At 30.4% G+C, this 23,950-nt stretch overlaps 1 protein-coding gene across 1 annotated transcript in view; it reads left to right on the top strand.

The window, feature by feature from the left end:
• The first annotated feature begins 9,222 nt into the window (after positions 1-9,222).
• LOC129954191 (uncharacterized) overlaps positions 9,223-23,950 on the top strand; it is a 123,977-nt gene continuing 109,249 nt past the window's right edge. The window contains exon 1 of the mRNA XM_056067936.1: positions 9,223-9,393. The gene's annotated coding sequence lies outside the window, so the exon portion shown is untranslated. The remainder of the gene's footprint in view (positions 9,394-23,950) is intronic.

Genomic DNA, 23,950 nt, shown 5'->3' with positions numbered 1-23,950 from the left:
TTAATATAATCTATTATAAAAGCATTTAACCAAGGCGAAGAATTACTTTTTACCGCCTTATATTGCATGGGAACGTGATGATAATAAAGGTTGTTTAGATTTTCTTTTAGATTGCATTATAACTTTCCGAAAAAAAGCGAAGTGTAATCCAAGTGTGCATATATAAAGTGATTGAAGACCAGTCTCGAAATGGAGAATGTAAAATGGGGCGCTGTACGGGAGTCGTAAGGTTCTCTCAAGGAAGTATACCTTACCATACTTACCATACATCATATCTCCCTGTATACCATTTCGAAAAATTATAGTATTTGACTTTGCAGTGTTCAAATATACATTGCACATGTTGCAGTATCTTTGAATTTGGTTTATCATCAGTTGCATTCCATTTGGACTTTCTAATAAATTAACAACATCACCAGCTTTATTTTTATGAAAGCAAAAGTTATTCCACCCAGTAGAACTTCAACCAGGTCATTCAAAAATAATGAGAATATAAGCGGACTGATCAAACTACCGTGCTTTACTACTGTTTCCGTAGGAAACCATTCGGATAGGATGTTTTAATCCTAGAAATCGGTTATGTATTCATCATAAAACGTTTTGAATAACTTATCAGTTATATTGATACTTCCAGATTACTAAGTTCATATATTATAGCTTTGCTATCAATGTAGTTGAAGGCAGCCTTAAAATCACGAAGAAAGAGTAGTAAATATTCTTGGGGTTGTTGATGACCGTTTTCGGTCAGTATTTTGAAATATGACATCATTTAGTGTAAGAACGAAGATAAGAGACTGGAAATCCAAGACCTTTAAGGGAAATTATATTGTGAGAAATTGTCGAACCTGTTGACTTCATTTTCATATTCTCAAGGGTCAACAATGCTTGGGAAACAAATTGTATAAGGTTTGTAGCCGATGTCCTACTTTTTAGAAAGCCGTGTTAAGCAGGCTAAAATATTGATTTGCTGTGTAGTAGTAGATTGAGTTATACATTAAACTTTCAAAGAGTTTTAGAATACAGGAATTTTTTTTTAGACCACTAAAGTTTTTGATAACATTTTTGGTACCTTTTTTATAAATTAAAAAAATAAATGTGTCATTCCAATAATTGGGAAAAGCCCCAACAACAACTACTGCAACGATAAGCTATGTTCACTCCCACTATTCCCTATATGCGGTTTGGCCCTTTTGTATTCAAGACACTAAGGTTAGAGGATGAGGCAGAAAGTACTGTACTGTGATATCGATATGATTCAATAATCAACTTGATAATTTTTAAATATGCTTTAAAATTCATCTAATATATAATTATATATGTGCATATATACATACAAAACGTTTAACACTAACTTAAGCAAATTCTTAAAATAAATCGATGATTTAGTTTTAAAAACGAAAACCTGATTTAAAAAAAAAATCCCAATCGAATATGATTACGTATGGAAAAAGCACAAAAAGCACGGAGAAAAGGGTTAAGTTTGTATTTTACAAATAATAACGTTAACTTAACGGAACTTTGAAACTAATTAATTTTATACCTGCCAAAATAAATGTACTTATACCCGACACACATATTCATTCATGAATTTTTGTATTCTTCTTGTTTCTTTATAAATAAAATCGTTGTTATTTTTAGTGTGGAATTTTTTTATGATAAAAACAATAAGGGCAGATGACAAATTGTAAATATTAATAAACTTGGCACAATGACGTAAAAGAGAGTAAAAGGGACTCAGTTTATTTTAGTTTAAACATAAATGTCAGTTTTATTTTCTTGAAAATGAAAATTATCAATTTAAATTCAGCCTTATGATAACTCGATCGAAAATAAAAAAAAAAGAGGCTGAGATGCGACCCACACTAATAACTTCCCATCCCGTCTGTCGATTTGTCTTGCTTAAAAGGTTTGTAGGTTTTCGTGTTTTGTTAATAAAGTTGTCTATTGAATTATTCTAAGCAAATTAATAACTATTTGCATGTGATAAAATAGTATGATTTCAAAATAAATATTTTCTGTTAAATAAAAAAGTTTGAAGACTCAATTTTTGATTTTTGAAAAGCTATTTGAGTCGAAATTCAATTTTTACCAAGTTTAAGTATTGTTTTTTTTTTTTTTTTTTATTTTTTGTACACAAAAACTGTCAATTAGTCAATTAGAACTCAATCGACCCAATGATTTTTTGACTCCTCTTTCATCTTAATCATTTTAAAATATTTCACTCAATTTTTGGAAATTCTCATTGGTTATGAATCTTTATTTGACTCTATGTGAAGTTTTGAGCAAATCTTAAAATTAAAACTTTCAAAGTTTTTGAAAATTATTTTTAGTACTGATTTCGAATCCACACTTTAATTTTAACCTCAGTATTATTTTTATATTTTTAACTTCCCATAGGAAGTTATTGTAATGGGTCCGATTTGTCAAATTGAAAATTTTGACATTTCTCGACGTTTCAAGGTCCCTAGAGTCGAAATAAAAGATTTTTAGAAAGATGTCTGTGCGTGCGTGTGTACGTACGTTCGTACGTCCGTACGTTCGCGACGTTTTTTTCGTCGTCCATAGCTCAGGAACCAGAAGAGATATCGACTTCAAATAAATTTTGTTATACAGATAATAAGACAGAAAGATGCAGAAAGGGCTCTCAAGAAAATTGCGTGGGTGGTTTTTTTACCATAGCAGTTTAAAAAAAAGGTGCAAATTTTGGTTAACCCTAAATATCTTACGAACCAAAAACGCTAAAGACTTGAATTTAATTTGATATAATAAACTGTAACGTGATCTCAAAGACATATATTTTTTGAAAAAAATCAATATAACGGTTTTTTTTCTAAATCAAAAAAACTGAAAAAAAAATTTGTCACCTCCTAAATTTAACGACTAACATATGATTTCATCTCCAAAACAATTTTGAGCAACGGAGAATAATGTTTTTGAAATCTGATAAAATTTTGAGAAAAATAGAATTGACAGTTTTTTTTATAAAAAACAAAAATCTAAAAAAAAACACTACTCAAAGTTCGTAAAAATTAAATATCGATTCAAATATCTTTTCAAACACTTAAATTTTAGTCTTCAAACTTATCTTATCTTATAAGAAATAGTGTTTTCAACATTTAATAAAATTTTGAACAAAATCGAATTGACAGTTTGTTTATAAAAAATTAAAAACCGAACAAAAATTAACAAAAGTTGGTTAAAATTGAATATGGATTCAAATATCTTTTCAAAATCTTGAAAGTTAGACTTCAAACTTATTTTATCTTATAAGAAATATTGTTTTTAGCATTCTGAAAGATATTGAGAAAAATCGAATTGACAGTTTTTTTACAAAAAAAAAACCTTAAAAAAAAATTTATAAAAGTTCGTAAAAATTGATTTTCGACTCAAATATCTTTTCAAAAATTGTAGATATTGGTTTTTAACTACTTTTATCTTTCAAAAAATATTGTTGTTAACATTTAGAAAAATTTTGAAAAAAATCGAATTGATAGTTTTTGTACAAAAAATTAAATACCTAAAAAAAAATTTAACAAAAGTTGGTAAAAATTGATTTTCGACTCAAATATCTGCTCAAAACTATAAAATATTGGCTTCAAACTAATTTTATATTATAAGAAATATTGTTTTCAACATTCGATATAATTTTGAAGAAAATCAAATTGACGGTTTTTTTACAAAAAATAAAACTCTAAAAAAAACAATACTTAAACTGTGTAAAAATTTACTTTCGACTCAAATAGCTTTAAAAAACTTAAAAATATGGGCTTGAAACTTATATTATTTCACAGAAAATATTGTTTTCGATATTCAGTAATTTTTATATAAAAATCCAACAGTCCGTTTCTTCATAAAAAATAAAATGTACAAAAAATAGTACGAAGATTTGGTAAAAATTGATACGAGTACATATAGACAAACTTTTAAGCAAGACAAATCGACTGACGGGATGGGAAGTTATCAGTGTGGGTCGCATCCCAGCCTCTTTTTTTTAATATATTTCAAAAACTTTATACAGTTAAATTGGTTAAATAACAGATTCCTTATAAACCAAAACTTTTAGCATAAATTGGTATCTATTATAGATTTTGAAAACCATCACAAATTTTATTGAAAAAAAAAGCTACTTCATAAATTTAGATAGGCTCACAAAGCCTATATTATGTGTTTTCTTTTAATTTTAAAAAGTAATATCTTAACAATTTGACATGCGATACATTAATTTTGAAGTCGGGTAAGGAAACTATTTTAAAAGTGCAATTTTGTTACCATAAAGAAAAACTTGACAACCTGTGTAATTAATTTAAAAGAGTTTCAGAGAATTTTCGATTGTATCATTCAAGGCTATTTCTATACTTCAACGTGACTTTCAATTATTATATTTGTGACGTTTAAATAATGGATTAAAAGAATGACTCTACGCTTCCTGAAATAAAAATGTACCCAACTTAAATATATTCTTAATAATGAGTTGCAAAGTCGATTTAAGTAAACTCTGGTTTACGTCACTGTTTTCTGCATTTAACTGTACTCTTACCCAATTAAATTTATCAAGATTTTCCATTTGTCATTTAACATTTTTTTTGTTATTATTAAAATATAATTCTTGCTAAAAATATCCACCATTGATAAATTCATTCATAAATTAATAAACAAACATCAAGGTTGAATAAATGAATATGTCAGACATAAATTTATTTTGTCGGAAATAAATAATGAATCCAAAAGTCCCGTTAGTTAACGTTATCATTTGTAAAATACAAAATTTACTGTTTAGTTTGATTTTTTATTGTGTTTCAAAATCGATGCATCATTCCAATACTTATATTTTTGATCCGGTTTTCATAAAAAAAAAAACAAATCACTGGATTATTTTTGCCATAAAGTTGGAAGCAAAATATAATTCATTTTTGGTTGAATGATAGCAGTTAAGAGTTACATATGTGTTTAAAAACAACAATTAATATTTATAGTAATTGTGTAGTTTGCCTCCCTTAAGTGATGGATATGGGGATAGGCCTGGTCAATGGTCATGACCTTTCTGAATTTGGTGACTTATTCATTCCGTATCACAACGACTGTTTTAAAATGTGTTTCATTTTTAATTGGTTTAAGACCATCTCTGTAAATAAATTCAAATGGGTATAACTTTTGATTTGGGCTTTTGTTTAGTAAAATTCTAAGAAGTTTAAGAACAAGGGGGATTTCCCTGCATACAACTTTAACCCTTAACTGCATGATTTTATTTCATAAGAGGTTTACTTAGCGCTCAACAAAAGATCTAGCAATGCATTCAGGAAACTAAGAACTCTGTTGCCTGGAGCATTCAAAACCATAAAACCTCGGATTAGAGTTATAGTGGATGAATTAATACGATCGATGTGGGATATTGTTTTTTAAACTATAAATTGCAATGTTTACGTCCGTACGTCTGTATGTCACTACTTCCGTAGGTTCACGACGTTTTTTCGTCGTCCATAGCTCAAGAACCAGAAGAGACTTCAAACACATTTTGTTACACAGATAATAAGGCAGAAAGATGCAGAAAGGGCTCTCAAGCAAATTGCGTGGGTGTTTTTTTACCATAGCAGATTAAAAAAAGGTGAACATTTTGGTTAACCCTAAATATCTAATGAACCAATGACGCTAGGGACTTGAATTAAATTTCATAAAATGTGGATAAAATTTGTATTTTACTTTCTAAACTTTGTTGCAAAAAGTACCAATTTTAACTAAGGGCTGAACCAAGAACATAATATGAATCTAACATTCAGCCCTGTTCCAAAAACTTAGCACAAATTCATCAAATTTTGACCAATGGACGATCCAGGGGGTCATATGAGTCATAAAGCTTATGCAGTTAAATTGTGTAAGTAAAGATTTTTTAGTAATTTAACGACATTCACCAAAAACAGTGGTTTGTTGTCAAAAACATTTTAAATTTTTGTAACTTGAGTAATGCTTTAAATTATTTTCATAAAATTTGTTTCCAAAAAAAAACAAAGATTCAGGTTTTTAAGAAGAAACCTTTAAATAAGAGATCTTCAATTTTATATTAAGTTCCCTTTAAATTACTGAAACAAGCCTTTAATTCCATCTTATTTTGTTTATGCACATAAATAGTGAACATTGAAGTGACTTTTACTTGCGACACATAGGAACTATGTTTCTGGCAAGTATTGCATTCGTACAAAATTTCGTATCATACATGACATTAAAATGTTAAAAAAGTCAAGAAAAAAGTGGGCCCCCCTTCCAATCCGTCTGTCTGTCTTGAAAGCATAAACCACTGTGCCGATTGAAACCAAGCCGGTTAGCTTAAGGCGTTCTTTTCATGTTTTAATACTTAAGATAACAGCAGTCCCACACAAATTTGTTGGTGTAAATTCGAAAAATCTTTTTTTTTTTCAAAAGTTAACTGATAGATTTTTTTAGAACTTTCTCTAATTTTTTCTAAATTCGTCTTGTTTTTTTTCAAGAAAAACATATTTTGGTATTGCTCCAGAAGGGTTCCTCTCATAAAGCCGTTATTTTGTTTCAAATTTTGTCAAAAACTTAGTCAGATTTCAATAATCATGTCTTTCAATTCAAGCTCTTGTCGATGGTCAAATTTTCAAATTGATGAGTTGATTTTTAATGATCGAAAATATCATTATTTTTTTTAATGGCATTTAAATTGTTGAGAACATTTTTCTTGCAGGTATTGTAGCCGGGCAATATATTTCTTCTATTGAATACAACTTTTAAGGTCGTAACAAATTAAAGAAAAGAATTTGCTTTGGATGTTCTAGAACTAAGATTTATACACGAATTTCAAGAATATAAATGTCCCAAAAACAGTAAAAGTGTCAAACTAATGGCTGATTAAAAAACACAATGCACTTTTCAAATCTATTGATATGAAAGCTTTTAATCTCTTGAGAACTAAAGTGAAAAGAGATTCTGAAACGTATAATTTATACTTAAATGGACTTATTTCCTTAAATTCAAGAACCAAACATTTTCTCTCTGCAATTTTAAAGTTTTTTTGACTTCTTTAAGATGAAGCATCAGCTCCAATCTACGAGTAAGTAGACTGGTAGCAATAATAGACTCCCTAAAATTGAGTCCGAAAAAACTACGTCAACAAAAAAAACAGAAAATTCTTGATATCAGATTCTTTCTCATTTTCTGGGTTTTTGAATTTTTTGTAGCGTTTTTCTCATTAATATAAATGGCAACAAAAAAGAATTTTTTTGGAAGAAAGCAGAAACTATTGTGTTTTCCTTTTAAATATGGCATATTTTGAAAACTGTTAAAATCTTGGAATGCTTTCATATGAAAAAAGTCTACTAAATTTAAAAACTAAGGTTGTCACTTTAGCCCTTGAAATGTGTACATTTAAGGTTAAGATGCACATTATGTTATTTAAATTTTGTTAGCCTACTTTAAGGAACATTTTTAAGTGGTAAGTATCTAGATCCGCCCTTGAGTCCAAACTATTGAAACTCTCAACAAAATTTCGGTCAATAAAATTCCTTGTCAGGTACTTTTCTGGTGCAGTGACCAATTTTCTACTATACTTTATGTTTCATGCAATTTGTTAAGTTTTACGAACCGCATAATCCTGTGACTATCTTTCTTTTCGTTTAATGAAAATATATTTAGAAAGATGAATACAGCATTTATATAAAAAGTCCAACATTTTTAATTGGTTTTGTTCCGATTTTTTTCTGAAAGAAATATTTGAATACGAAAATCCAAAGGAATCAGTGCACTTTTCTCACACGTAAATGAAAAGGAGTCCTTTTTTTGATAATTACACAGTGCAATTGGGATGAGGATAATTCGAAACCATTCTAATTTCCATTTTAAACCTGATGGTAAAATAAGAAACAGAATAATTACCTCTCACTAGTAGGTATTTATATTGCAGCATCTAAATGAAAGCCCTTTGTACATCGTTCTATGTGTACCCTCGACCCTTATAGCTCCTACATTTAAAAAACAAAGTCTCCTTAGCTCTGTTTACCTTTTGAATGTTTTTACCTTTTCATTTTATTTAAAATTCCTTTGCTGTGGTAAGCAACTGGACATTGATACTACTAAAAGTTGGTTGAGTCTTTTAAATGCCTTATAGGTAGGTAGGTATTATATGTACATAGGAAAAAGAAAGAAGAAAAAAACAAACATAATACCGGCATCTGACCTAACCAATATTTCTCTGTATTCGAATTAAGCTACTACCCCAACACCAACATCATACTCTGAGGATGTGCAAGATTGTTTTTGTCATTTTGCTTTTCCAACACTTTCGCCGACTTTCGTTTGCTATGGAGCATGCTCTCTTTTTGCAGCAAGTGGATCCTATTTATTTATCATTCTTATTGCTTTTGTGGAACGTAATTTCTCTTTTCCTCCTTTGATGTAACCATCGCCACAGCTCCGGACCATATTGAGTCCTTTTAAGCTAACGGTGCATTGCACGTGACTTTGTCTTGTGAAATACCTTGTCGTAGTCATGCGATACATACACATACCCGATATCACTGTATAACTGTTCCACATGTCAGATGGGGGATAATGAATGACAAGCTGCATCAGCACAGCAGGATACTGTCTCCTGTAGGTTTAAACCATCATTACTATAACGTCGTTGTTTGGTTTGGTAGTGTGCATAAGGTTCGAACCAACATTGGCATTTGGTTCGATTTCATAAGTTCGTGTTGTTCGAATCGTGTGCATAAAGGAAGAAGGATACCATTTTACGTTTAAGGAAAATAAAAAGGACTCTTTTTGTCGTTTCGTTTGGGTTAAGTTATACTCGTAGAAGTCGAGAACCTGAAGACAAAAATTATATTCAGTTGAATTTTTGCGTGTTGCCAACCAGACCAGTCCAGTCGTTGCTGCGACTGGTGTTGGGCAATCTGTTCAGTTTTACCTATATATGAAAAACATTATGTCGATATGTACTTTGAAATTCAGGATTGCGATACATTGTTAGAGTCAGTTGATATTCTCTTTTCAAAGAAGATGCATCCTTCGGAAAATAATATTATAAAAACCTAAAATTAAAAATAAACGAATCAAAGCTGCGATTTAAATATACTTAGTGAATTATAAAATACATTGTTTAAAATTAATTAAATACAATTTAAAAAAATATCGAAAATACAAACGAATTGATCCTGATTTACATTTGATACATTTTTATAAATTTTATTTGAATGTTGAAGTTTCCATTTTTGTATTGCAATATTAATTCAGTAATATAAAAATTTGATTGTTTATGAAAATTGTGAGTGTGTGTGTGTGTAAGAGTTAATGACAAAAATTGTTGACACAACATCCACCGGAAAAACATATACGAGCATTACAGGATATACACCCTTCTTTTTTTTCGACTGATGGTAGGTAAGTGAATTGTGTAACTGTGTGCTTTTATTTTGCTTGTAAATATTTACATAAGGGTATTTCCGCCATTTTTGGTATTAAGAGCGAGTTACCCCAATGCCATCCATCATCAGCCAGAGCCATCAGAGCCAAGCTAGTGCTCAGTGCCACACTAATGCCGGTGATGAGTGATATTGGCAGGCCACCATCACCATCGGTGTGTTGTGTGGGGGATGTGGGAGTTTAATTATTTATCTAGGTGGATGATACCTACGTGAATAGTTCGGATCAATTACAATACCTCGGAGCTTGGAGGCCTACTATATATAAAGTACATATGAATATTGCCATCAGGATGGTAAACAATTACTCATTGCTAGATAACCTGAAAACGTCCACAGTTTTTGCTATTTTAGCTACCTCTGCCGTAGACTACCCTTCCACACAGTAGCTGTAGCTTGTAGCTTGTAGCCTGTAGGTAACGCATTAATTTGAGCGATTGGGTATTCGCTAGGGAGACACAAAGTGTGAAATTTGTTTTTTTTTTCTTTTGTGGACATATGTATGAATAAATTGAGGGCGCATTTAGTGGAAAATGAAAGTTATTTGTCTAAAGAGGTAGATTGTGTGTTCTAGTTTTTCGTTTTTATATTTTGTTTGGTTTATGGTAAAATCCTTTAATGTGATGCCTTGTTTGTTTAATGACAGACACATATGTATTGTATAAACAAATAAATGAAGAAATATTTGTTTGGGGACAGTCTCCGTTGTGAAATTTGGGTTAAATTCATAAAGATTGTTATAGGTATTATGGTGGCTCATTTTGTTTTTGTCTGAATTGGCAAAAATGTGGAAGTGGAAGAAAAAGCATTGTGTTTGTTTTATTTAACAATTTATGAGTAGGTTTGTTAGCTTACCGGTCTTCAATATAGGATTTTTGATGATTACGCAAACAAAATTGTTAAATACGTAGAAAAGGATTGCTTTTGGCTAATATCCTTCAATGGTATTTTTGTCTTATGTAAACCTTGAGTCGGATTCGGAGAAAATCAAAACAGTGTTAACAAATCAGATCTACTATCTTTTATGACAACAATGGTTTTTTTGACTGCTTTCATTCGAACAATGGTTGCAAGTTCTTACGTGGCTATGAAAGCTCATTGCTTGCTTCTGTCATGTTATGGTCAGTTTAATCGAATTACTGAGGTGGGCCGAAATCTTGTGAGTAAATTTAACACCATTCCATTACACCACCAAAACGCTTACGGAGAATTCGAACTGAGGGGTTCAGCCAGTGTTAATAATGGATGACCGTGAATTATCGATTTATCGCTGTTCCCTGAAAGTGCGAAACTGTAAGTCTTACTACGTGGTAAATTTTGCAGAAGTACTTAGGTGTGAAGCCTTTCAAAATACACCATTAGAAGAACAACATCTTACTACAACAATGATTTTTTTGGTCTATAGGATCTTGAAAAGTTGGCCGAAGATTTACTTTTTTAACGAACAATTTTGTTGATTGACTTAGCATATTTCTGGTTGAATGGATAAGTGAATAAGCAAAAGCTGCCGTATTTGGAGTGAACAGCAGTCAAAATAACTATTTGATGCGAATTATGGGCTGGCAGTCTCATATAGTAACATTTCTTTAAAGATGATGCGAACCGCAACGTTACTGTGAATGGTAAGCTCAATGGAAGAGCTTGATTTGAATGACATGTGGTATCAACAAGACAGTGCCAGATGCCACATAGCACTCATAGCAATGGAATAATTGAGAGGCGAGTAAGGTGAACATTTTATTTCACGTTTGGGGCCGATCAATTGGCCGTCTAGATTGTGCACTTTAAAGATTATAGACCATTATTTTTGGGGGGCTATGTAAAGGCTCTTGTTTAAAACGACAAACCAGCTTGAAACGACGCATTCGAAGCTAACATTGAAACATTTATTCGTGCGATACTGGCCGAAATGTTACAAAGTGTATGAAAAAAATTCACTTCGCGAATGGACCATATGGGGCGCAGCAGCAATAAACTGTATCTTCTTTGAAATCGTCTTCCCGATTTAGGTAGTTTTCATTAATTAATCACTTTGAATTTGCTACTAAATTTCAAACGAATTAAGTTGAGCTTATTTTAATTCAACAAACACTTTTACAAAGAAATGAACACATTTTAAAATATAATTTAAGTTGAAAAACGAACATAGGATTGATGATAATCAATATAATAAGTATATTTAAAACATTCCGGTGTCAAATCAGTGAATCCACTTGGGAAGGCTCATTTGAGGTCTTAACAATTAAATTAAAGAAGCGTTTATAAATTACAACAAAATTGATCTTCAAAACGTTAATTTAAAGATTGTTGGTAGATGTTTTTGTTTGAAAAGCATCTTTCCACAAGGTAAGTAATTTGGGCCTTTATTTCTTTTTTATGAAAATAGCATTTACTAAATAAATAATGAAATTCAATGTAAATAGAAAAAACAAACAATTTAAAATGTATGTCTTTGGACAAAGCTTTTGTCAAATGGCCTCAAAAAATTTCCAAGTGGCCCTCGACTGAGTTGACTTCATAAAATGAGATTTTTGGAACCAAAAATTGTCTTTTGTGTTTAAGATAAGCACCTACCTCGAAACTTTAAATACAATTTTGTTTGAAAATAGATTTTGTGGCGTGATGGTTGTGCGTAGGACTGTCATTTCAGAGGTCGTGAGTTCAATCTCTGCCTGTGCCATATAAAGTTTTTATTTTTCACGGGTACTGCCTCTTGCGAGGAATTGACAAATCCTTCAAGAGTGACTCAAGTTTCGGTTTAAAACTGTAGGTTCTTTTTATCCATGTCATTGGTTACAGGTTTATCGTTCGGAATATTATCTCCAAACCGGCCATGAAACAGCTAAAAGCCTTCGACGGGAAGAAACAGAGAATCTGCATTAGGCTTTTGATCGACAGGGATCGTCAAAAGCATTACAGGAAAGACCAAATAAATTCTGGAAAACTATCTACTCTTTTTAACTAAGAAGCATGTAGGTAACTCATCCAGCCACCTAAACCAACTTATTAGAAGGATAATAATCGAACAGGTACCTCGGCGTAATGGACATAATATAGATGAAAACCAAATACAAATGAACAACGACAAATCCACTGCCAACAACCCTCAAACCAATCAACAAAACATCAATAATGACAACCGAGATAACCAAGTCAACTGACTTTTATTTTAAGAGTGCCATTTATATTAAACAATATTTGAATTTAATTCTAAGCCAATATATTAAGTTAGGCCCTCTATATGCAAAAAACAATTTCATTAAACAAACCTTGAATCATGAAAAATTCTATCATATTACCTTGTGCAGTGATATAAGATCTTAACTGTTGTACTTACGCGTTTGTCCAATATCTTCAAACAATTTTTAAAGGGGAACTCGTCTGGATTGACTTCATATGATGACGTTTTTGGGACCAAAAATTGTCTATAAAGTTCTTAAAGTAGTATCGCCTATTCAAAAGTTTCAATACATTTTTATTTGTAAACAGTTAAGTTAGGCAGAGGCGAAGTGGTTTAATGCATTCAACTTGCGGTTACGAATTTGGTGTCCAAGAAATAAGAAACCGTATCACTTAAATAATAAATATTTGTGGTTCTATTGATCAACATTATTTACAAGATTGGGAAAGTCTTTTGTTTTTTTAAAACTACTTCCATTTGTGTCACTTTTGATCCTAATTAAAATGTTTCATTATACACATTGTCAAAAAATTGTCCTGAGTCTAATTAGTCATTTTATTTATATTAATAATTTACCATTACAAAACAAAACAACGAATATACTTTCTACTCCCCAAATAAAAATGTTAGAAATAAGAACACCAGAGCTCAATTAATTGACTTTCTCAGTTTTGCTGGCACAAGTTAAGCAGTTTTTCTTTTGTGTAAATTTGGCATTAGAGTTGTGTTTCTACCTAATTCCACCGAATGAAAACCTACTTCATAAAAAATTGTTTTTAGAACTTTTTTCCAACAAAACAAAAATTGCTCAATTTTCTTTTCAAAAAAATCTTTCAGATTCATTTCCACCTAGTTTTTTTTCTAATTTAAAAATACAATATTATTTTATGTTTTATATTCTAAAGAAATGTGTTAACCAGGGTGGTCCTTATTTTGTCTTGATTTTGTGTTGTTTAGTTTGTATTTAATTGTAAGGATAGCAAATTCAACTTTCAACTTTACAAATTGTAGTTCCCTTCTTCACTGCAATCTTATTTTAAGAGTCTTAGAGTCGAATCTCAAGGAACTTTACTTTGGACCGGTTCTTCCCAAAACTTTTAATTTTCAAAACCAAGGAGCTTAACTCCAAAATTATACTTCTCCTTTTGGAATTCATGGATCACCCTAATATTTGTATTATCATCTTTTTTCTCATTTTGCGTTTTTCGAAAACAGAGTAGAAAAAAATTGAGGTTAGTTTAGAGGACGTGCTAAAAACAGGGCAGAAAAGTGAACACTAAATTCCATGACACAAGACATAACAGATAACAAAAGCTGCACGCTGCTGTACCCATTGTTCGGTGAGAGTATAAAAACAGATTACTTGTTGTTGTATTTTTATATACCTACCTACATAGATATTTCAGTACTTTATGCCTCATAACAGAAGTTCTTCTTTCTTTACTTGTGGAGTGTTCCACTAATGCCAGTTGGGATGATAACTTAACTATAGCCGAAGAATTGAAAGGAAATTCATAGTAACACATCTATACAACACCATATAGCGAGCAACACCATCACCATTCGAACGGAAACGGAAACAACAGAAATAAGAGATATAAATGAAAATAAATGTTGCTTTGTTCAGTATATAATATGAGTATTGAGTACCACACATATTTCTGTGAGGAGTATTCGGGATAGAAAACGATTTTATATTTGCCTCACTTGAGATAAAAATATGCAAAAAAAAACTCAAAAAATTGGAACTTCTATTGTTTTCCCTTAACTGTTATTTGCTTTTTTCTTGTTGTAAATATGAACCTATATAAAGAAAAAAAGAGGTGTTCGATTTCTATAATGGTTCTGTAAACAATTTTAAATGGGATTTTGTAGTTATGATTTTATTCATATTTTTTTGTTTGCTTGTTTTGTTTTGTATTTTTTGTTTCAAAAATTGTCACGTATAATTGCATAAAATATTGTGCGATGAATAAAAGGATTCAAATTGAAGTTCCATATGAAATGTAAATAGCTTCATATATTTAAATTTATATTTGTCTACACTTAAAGGAAAGGAATAAGAGTTCGTTAATACTTGCAACATTACGGTCTGATTGAAGAGTTTAAGATAGAGATAAATAACTGGATTTAAATACAGGTTTTCAATTAAATCACATATATTTCGAGGCTTGGTTCCTCTTTTGTATATGAATCTTGAGTTCTTGCACATAAAACAATATAACATAAATGTGTTATTTCAGTTAAATGATTAAAATGAAAATTGGGCGGAATATTAACTCGTGAAGATACAAAATTCAGAGAATATCTTTGTCTATCATTCTTAGTGGCTATAGTTTTATGTCAAGTTATTTTTGAGAGCCAAAAAAACAACCTGCAGTAGTACCGTTTATATGTTTGAAAGTTCATATAATTGAAAATTTGTCTTAATAATTTAGAACAAAATTGTACAAAATTAAACGAAATTCAGACCTGACCTAATTATAACTTAATAAAATGGACAATTTTGAAGAGAATATGTTAAGAAAACATCATGAATTGGTTTCATGTTTTCCTTTGAAGCTGAATAAAATAGGAACTATGTTCTTACTATGTTAAAAATTAAAAAAGTTTACAAAAATAAACTAAATTTGTATTTAGTTTTACAATTAATTATAGAAATGAAATTCCACAGTCAATGAAATATTCACATTACGTCAGATCCAGGTGCAGAGCTCCCAAATTAACACTAGAGGCAGTATCTTTCAAAACTTTGACCAATTGCTGGGGTATGCTAAGGACATTGACATAATCCGAAGAACTTAGCGTGATGTCAATAGAACTTTTCTGAGTATTAAGACAGAGAAGGCAAAAATAGGTTCAGAGGTTAAGGATGGCAAAACAAAGCAACAGGCTCCATTATGAACACAGAAAACAACACCATCGCTGAGCTTAAACAAAAAATTACTCTTGCTTAATATCGTTTCTTTGGGCTAAGAAAGCAACCGAGTAGTAAAGCCCCGTCCCGTAGAAGGTGAGTTTAGAGAAGATGATGAAACAACGAGCTCTACGGACTGCTTAGCGAAGAAGGCTTAGCCAGAAGAATAAAAGTCTGAATATCGAAAACAATATTTTCTGTGAAATAAAATTAGTTTGAAGCCAATATTTTTAATTTTTGAAAAGCTATTTGAGCGCGAAAGTAAATTTTTACCAAGTTTTAGTATTGTTTTTTTTTAGAGTCTTAATTTAAAAAAAAAAAAACTGTCAATTCGATTTTTTTCAAAATGTTGAAAACAATATTTCTTATAAGATAAAATTAGTTTGAACCTAATATCTACAAATTTTGAAAAGATATTTGAGTCGAAAATCAATTTTTACCAACTTTTCTACATTTTTTTTTTAGGTTTTTATTTTTTGTAAGAAAACTGTGAATTCGATTTTTTTCAAAATGTGTCCTAATGTTGAAAACAATATTTCTTTTAAGTAAAAATTAGAAGGAAGCTATTATCTCAAATTTTTGAAAAGATATTTGAGTCGAAAATCATTTTTTACCAACTTTTGTTAATTTTTTGTTGGTTTTTATTTTTTTGTAAAAAAAACTGTCAATTCGATTGTTTTAAAAATTTAACTGAATGTTGACAATAATGTTTTTTGAAAGATAAAAGTAAATTAAAGCCAAAATATCAAAGTTATGAAAAGATATTTGAGTCGAAAATCAATTTTTACCAACTTATATTAATTTTTTTTAGGTTTTTATTTTTTTGTAAAAAATTGTCAATTGGATTTTTCTGGACATTTTCAGGAATATTGAAAACAATATTTCTTCTAAGATAAAGTAAGTTTGAAGCCTAAATTTTAAGTTTTTGAAAAGATATTTGAATCGATATTCAATTTTTATCAACTTTGAGTAATTTTTGTTTAGATTTTTATTTTTTATAATTAAAAACTGTCTATTCGATTTTTCTCAAAATTTTATCAGATGTCAAAAATATTATTCTTGGTTCCACAAAATTGTTTTGGAGATGAAATCATATTTTAGTACAATTTTGGAGGTGACAATTTTTTTTTGATTTATGAAAAAACCTTATATACCGTTTAAAAATCTTTTATTTCGACTCTAGGGAACTTGAAACTTCGAGAAATGTCAAAATTTTTAATTTGACAAATCGGACCAATTACAAGAACTTCCTATGGAAAGTTAATAAGGACGCACGTGCAGAGAACTCAAGGATCGATTTATGCTAAGCAACGTTGAAAAGCAAAGGTTTTGAAGACTTGCCTAGATACAATTAGTAGGTTATAAATAGTAGGACTATTCAAAATTATAAAACATTTAGTTACAAATTAAGATTAAATAAAAGTCAGGTCATTAGAAAAACACATAAGTGCTTGAAATCCAATTTTAATTGAAATAAATTAAACTAAATTTCATCTTAAGTTTCAAAATGACGTCATAATCTTTTGTATGTTAACATTCTGTCTGTTATGTTGTTGAGAGATCCTGATAATTGGCACCTTAAATCTTGTGGTTTATTATCAATATATTTTTTAAAGACTAATTATTAAATAAGAATAATAACCTAGTTTTCGAACAAAGCTTTGAAAAAAAACAACAGCTATAAACTAGTCCCAAAATAGGCACATGAAAGACGTTAAAATCCAACAAATAATTCCAAGGCACTTGACTTACTGTTACAAATATGAACCGAATTTCGACTTAACATTTTCAATACCATATATTCTATAATTTTTTCATATTTTAAGTCTTAATCTCTTACTTTTTTGAGTGAGTAAGCAAATGCCAAATATATGATACTTTTAAGTATTTCACTCGTCAATCAAAAATAACCCCTTAAGGATTACTTTTAAAAGAGGAATTATTATTCTCTAATCTCTTGACAATATGCTTCAAATAATAAACAGATGCCTTCTTTAAAATCTGATATGTATTGTTTGCTGATATGATGTATGTATATTTTACCAATAAGCTATATTGGTTTTGCTTATATCGAAATCTTTAAATAGCTTTGGATAATAATTTTTGTTATATAAAAGTGGTATGTGTTTTTCTTTTTCTTACGTATCTTGTGCATACATATGTTGAGTAAAGGTATTTTCCTAATTCCACTTTTGATTGTTCACATGAATCCTTCTAAATAAGTTAATTCCTTATCATCTATACGAGAATCCTTTTCAGTTGCCTTTTTTTGGATTTTTTTAAGTATCCATTGTTTAAGCTTTCGGAAATAAAAGTATGATAAAGTAGTAATGTAGATATTTATTTATTCATACACACTTATATCCATCGCATCTTTGATAAGAATCATATACGCTTCCTTTGTTTTGTTTGTAAAGGTTGGGTTAAATCTTAAGGACCGATGTTGATTTCGAATGAAACACAGATAATATGCATTTCATAGTTTAATTACGTAAGTGTGGAACAAAATATCGGCTCCAAGACCTTGGCTGTTCTCTTCCATCCGATGGTCCAAATTTTCTTTGACGCTGAGGCATAATTGAGGTTATATGCCGTTTATGTGCCGAATTATCTCATCTTTAACGCATCGCTTGACTGCGTACCTTTCCATGATTCAAATTGAATTAGTCTGAAACTGAGAAATGTCAAATGAAATGCAAAAAACAGAACAAACAACATAATTTAACCACTTTTTATATAGGTCAAGGAATTGATAGTTTAGATGAATTGTTGAATTAACATTTCTATCCTCTTCCAATGTTAAGTCTTATTTTTATTTAGTTTATTCAAAACATTCACTAAAATAGTATTTGTACTTATTTCTAAAAAAGAGATTTAATCACTAACTGTCAATTAAAAATATTCATAAATTGAAGGTTAACCTAAACAAAACACATATATGAATATCTTTGAAGGGAATTATTGCAAAGCTTATGTCAATCAAACATCAATTCATTTGTCGGTCAATCAGTTAATTGCAATACCTATATCCAACATAAATAATATATTATTAGCTTTCATCACAATATCTCATTACCTTAGGCCAATATCAAAAAAGTGTTAAATATAAGTCATGATGTCATATTCTACAATGCAGATATGGAATGCTATAATTTTTATCGATTTTAGCTTGAAAACTTTTATATAGGGATGAATTGCCACTGGACTAATAAATAGATTCATAAAAGAGGCTTTGATCATTGAAAATTGTTATAATTCATGCCTAAAGCAAAATAATCAAATTAAATTGATGTTGAAATAAAATTTACGCTAAAGGTTTTAAAAATGCAACTCGACAGCGTGGGTGACGAATAAATACCCTAAATATTTACTACTATTATATTTATATACAAAAAAGTTCTAAAATAAAAGATAAAAACTTGAAATAATAAATTTAGTTCTCCGTATTAACTGATTCAAAGTTTTTATTTTATTTATTTTACTTGTCACTTTTGAAGCTGTCATTTTTTGATAAGTAAAAACTAAGCCATTACCAAACATGGAACAATGTAAACTTCAGCAGTTTTCAAATTGACCAAAATAGGAAATTTTTGCAGTGAAAACATCAACTTTGAAATTTGGCCAGCAAAAACGAATGTGTGTTTGACAACATTTAATCTTTTTTTAAGGCCACTTAAAAGATGTAAGTCTATGCTAACGCACCACAATCGATTCAAGACCTCAAAGAAAGAATTCGTAAAGTTGTTGAATATATAGAGCGGCAAATTGGTCACTGCAAATGTCATGATCATTTTTTTGATATTTCATTATTTGATATCATCAGTTTTGCTTTCCAAGTTGTGTGAGTTCATTTTCAAATTGTGCTACCCAAGAGGGCACAAGCGTCTAATTCCTAATTCCTCAACTGGATATTGGGTTCTTAACCGAGTGGATATTTGTTGAGGGTATCAAATGAGAGATGGGGAGGTGGAGGGAGAGGTGTTTCCACCAAGGCATCTCTACTTTTACCCAAACTGCACTAAGGAATTCAGAAGATGGAATAAAAGTGAATACCTTATAGAGCTACTACGACATCTTCCGAGCTTCGGGCCTGTAGATTATGCTGGCTCTGGTCTTTCCGATTAAATGCCATGCGTCAGGGTGGTTTCGTGACCACTTTAGAAAAGTTAGTTGTAAAGCACCAACTTTCTTATTTATCATAGAAAAATTGTCTTATTTTTTAAAATATCAAAGCGAAACCTCTTAATGGAAAAACCTGTACTTTACTGTATCATATTTTTTTCATATAATTTAAATTTTAAAATAAATTTCAAACGACTTAAATTATAAAAAATTATCCTTGATATTCCACTTTTACACTCAAAACCTCTGAATCTTATTTAAATTGAATCTTATTCTCAGGTATATATAGACTCAATAAAAATGAAGCTAACATTTTTCTCAATAACGCCACTGTCAGATTGATACATCTAAGAGTCAAGTGATTCAATTTTAAATCCCAACCATGTCTCAATTGAAATCCTATTGTTTGTAATAATCAAAGGCTAAACTCTGAGAGATAGACGGGGGAAGATGAAAATGAAATGACGTCTCAACTTGAACAATACTTCAATACGAGTTAAACCTAAACACTGTCAGTCATCTGCCGTTTTCATTATTTATAAATCATTGGATTTTGATGATTTTTCGTTGTTGTTTTTTGTATTGTATTTTGTCTTTGCAATTTTGTATTCATTCAACCAAAAGTGTGTACTTAGGTAGCACTGAATTCGAACCTCTTTTCAGTTGATTTGGGACTTCTCTAACTTAGCGAAGCGAGGTAGGTACATAGTCTATAGTTAAGCAAATGTCTCATTTTAGATTTTGTGTGAACCTACTGTTTCGTTGTATCGTATGAGCTTAACGTTTCGGTGTGTCATGATGTCGCCGCTTTCACTCAATTTCACTCTTTCCACAATTAAGTCTGTGAAATCAGATTTGTATACAGGATATTCAGCGTAATTGCAAAACGTACAATATCCTGTGGTTTTGTAATCTATTTGATCCTGAACCAAATGAAATTGATTTTCTGTTAAAATAGAATCAAGTAGTAGATCTAATTGATTTTTATTGTTTTATACAGTACTGAAGTATTTAATCTCATCAGAACATTTTATTGAGTATTAAATTGAACTACAACAATGTGTTTCAATATCAACCTATAACCATTCTCCTAATCTAGATGATTTTGATGAGAAATCATAGTTTTATATTTAAATATTAATTCCTTCAAAAAATCCATTTCCGGTTGTGTGGAACTATTTTTATCGATGGCGAACTTTAATTTAATTTTTTTCATTAAGAGGAATATTAGTCTTGTGTTTAAAACTTCTTATTGAATTTGTATTAATACACTTACTATTTTCCTAAAGCCATGTGGTGGTAAACAAATGTGCTTAATATTGCAAAAATTGTGAAACAAATAAAACTGTAGGGCGTATGGCCGCAGATTTATGAATATTTTCAAAATTTAATAAAAATCTTTTTGAAATATTAAACGATAGATACTAATTCGGATTTCAATTTTTGAATACTATGTCATCCAAATGTCTTTCATCAATTTGCAAGCAGTATTCAAAAGGGAGTTTCGTGTTACGAGTCACACACTGTAGTAAAGTTGATTCAATTGTGGTGATTTCTTGATTAATGTTTTCTACTAGGTTTAGTAGAGTTCGGGGATTGTTTCTCTCTTTGAGGAAGCCCCATACAAAAAATCTTTGTGTGGTTAAGTCAGCGGATGTCGGTGGCAGTGGCATGCCCGAAAGGAACTTATAATTTATTGTATAAAAGCATCCCGAAACAAATTTATCGAATCTCCAACCGCATTTGCGGTCACGCCATCCTATTGGAATAAAATGTGCGATGAAGCTTGCAGGTTCGGCAAAAAGAAATCCGTTGTCATGCGTCCTTAATTTTTTGCTATCGACATTTGTCGTCCGGCCCATAGCATTCTCGAAAAAAAATATCCCATGCATCAAAAAGTTACAATCTTTTTGGTGTTTAAGTCGAGATGAGAGATTCTTAAATCCCAGTTACGGCATTTTTGTTTATTAATGAAAATGAGCTTCGTCGTTCCAAAAAATAGGATTCACAGTACAAAAACATTCCAAAATCATCTCCAAAAATGTTTGCTGCCACAAAATTATATATATATATATATACTTTATATGGAGAGCTACTGAGTAGACGTGTTCTGATTCTGGTGATATTGTTCAATTTATATTTTGATCGAAAGTGCATTTAAACAACGTAACTAAAAACAATTGAAGTCTATCAATAACGAACTTTGATCGTGTTCATGATTTACTGCTAAAAAGTGTTTATTTAAGTTATAAAAAGCAAAAATAAAAGTGAAATTTATTTTATTTTTCCTTTGTGCAAAACTATAAACTATACCTACTTATTTGTATAAATCTCTTAAACCTGGTTTCTGCACCCACATTCAATTATTTAAACTCTTGCTTATTTGTTGAAATAACTACTACCTGCTCAAAACTCTTAATACACACATGTCATCTAACTCTACTAAACGGTCCACCTCTCGCGTTAATAACAATTCGCCCAAAGCTCCGTCTTCCCCTTTTCAAAAATCATCACAAAAAGTCATGGATAACAAAGACAAAACCTGGATGGATGAAAAACTGCGACAACAAAGTGAGTTTATTGTTTCACTTTTATCCAAAAAAATGGATGATTCTGAAAAAAAAATTACTGAAGAACTAGGCCGTGAAATAAAAGACATTCAAAACAGTATTAGTGACATTAATAATCGAGTGGTTCAATTAGAATCATCACATACGGCCACGCAAACTAAAATCGTTTCACTTACCACCGAAGTAAACAATCTTAAATTGTCTTTAACGAATGCTACATCTGAGTGTACAAAAAGTAAGGCACTGCTTGTTGATAAAAATGTTGAATTGACAAACATAAACAAAAAATTCGTTCAGACCGCCGCGCCGAGGAATTAAAAAACATAAAACAGTCTATTGATGCTAACGAGAATCGTGTTGTTGCCCGTGATGCTTTCATGTTTGGTATACCATACTTGCCTAATGAAAATCTTAAATCAATCTTTAACTTGATATGCAACACAATTAATATTAAACCACCAACAATTTCTAATATATATCGCACGCGTCCAAAAATTAAATCACACAACAATTCTGCAATCATGATCAAATTTAATTCAGCGTATGACAAGAATTATGTTTTAACCTCAATCGCAAACTATCGGAAAAATAATAATAAACAGCTTTGCCTAAACGATATTCACCTTGCTTTTGATAGCACCTCTACCTCCGCGTCTTCTTCAACCATCCATATACGCGAAAGCTTATCGCAACAAAACAGATTTATTTTAAAACGTGCACTCGAGATGAAAAAAAGTAAACAACTTTCTTCTGTATACACTGCACGAGGAGTTGTGTATATCAAACGTCAAACTGAAGACACAGTTGTTTCAGTGAAATGCATCGAGGGACTCGAAGACGTTGCCAGATCAGCAGTTTCAAATGAAAATTAATATTATTGATTTAAAAGCTAATTTGAATTTATATTAAATAATTTTTTGCTTTTCTAATAACCCTTATTTAAATTTTGATTTTTTCACTTTATTTCAATTTAATTTATATCTTTCATTTTGTTATATTTTGTATATTAAATTTTTGATTAGTAAAATTTATTTTCCTTTTAATTGAATTCACTATTGTTATTGATTTTTCTTTTCTCTATCTTTCTTATTCCTAGTTTTTTAATCTACTTTCTTTTTTGTAGTTTTTCTTTTATATCTTTTTTCTTCTTGCTGTAGTAATATGACAAACAGTTCAACATTATACTCGATGATTAGAGTTCTGAGTAAACAAAAAAGTGGTCTCCGGGTTTGTCACATCAATGCCCAAAGCTTATTACCGAAAATTGATGAATTTCGCGATCTTTTTGTTGGTTCTGATGTTGATGTAATTTGTGTTACGGAAACTTGGTTGAAGGATGAGTTAAGTGATGAGGTTTGTAGTTTGGAGGGATATCGTATTTTTCGTTTTAATAGAAAGGACCGTATTGGGGGAGGTGTAGCAATTTATGTTAAAGGAACAATAAAGTGCAGACTTAAATTTTGTTCTGAAGCTTCTAATAGTATTGAGTATTTATTTGTTGATATAATAGGTAACGAGGGTAGTTTGCTTATAGGTGCAATATATCGGCCAAATAGGTACATAGACCTTTCACCTTTGTTCACACTTCTAGAGGATGTTTCATTAAGTTCCCCTAATATTGTTCTTTGTGGAGATTTCAATTGCAACCTGTTGAGTTCAAATATTCTTACGCATAACTTACTAACGTTTAATTTAAGTCCAGTTAATACTAGTACACCAACTCACT

The sequence above is a fragment of the Eupeodes corollae genome, chromosome 1 (assembly GCF_945859685.1).
Source record: "Eupeodes corollae chromosome 1, idEupCoro1.1, whole genome shotgun sequence".
NCBI lineage: Eukaryota > Metazoa > Arthropoda > Insecta > Diptera > Syrphidae > Eupeodes > Eupeodes corollae.
The sequence above is the reverse complement of the archived record's forward strand: the minus strand, read 5'-3'. Positions and strand labels throughout refer to the sequence as shown.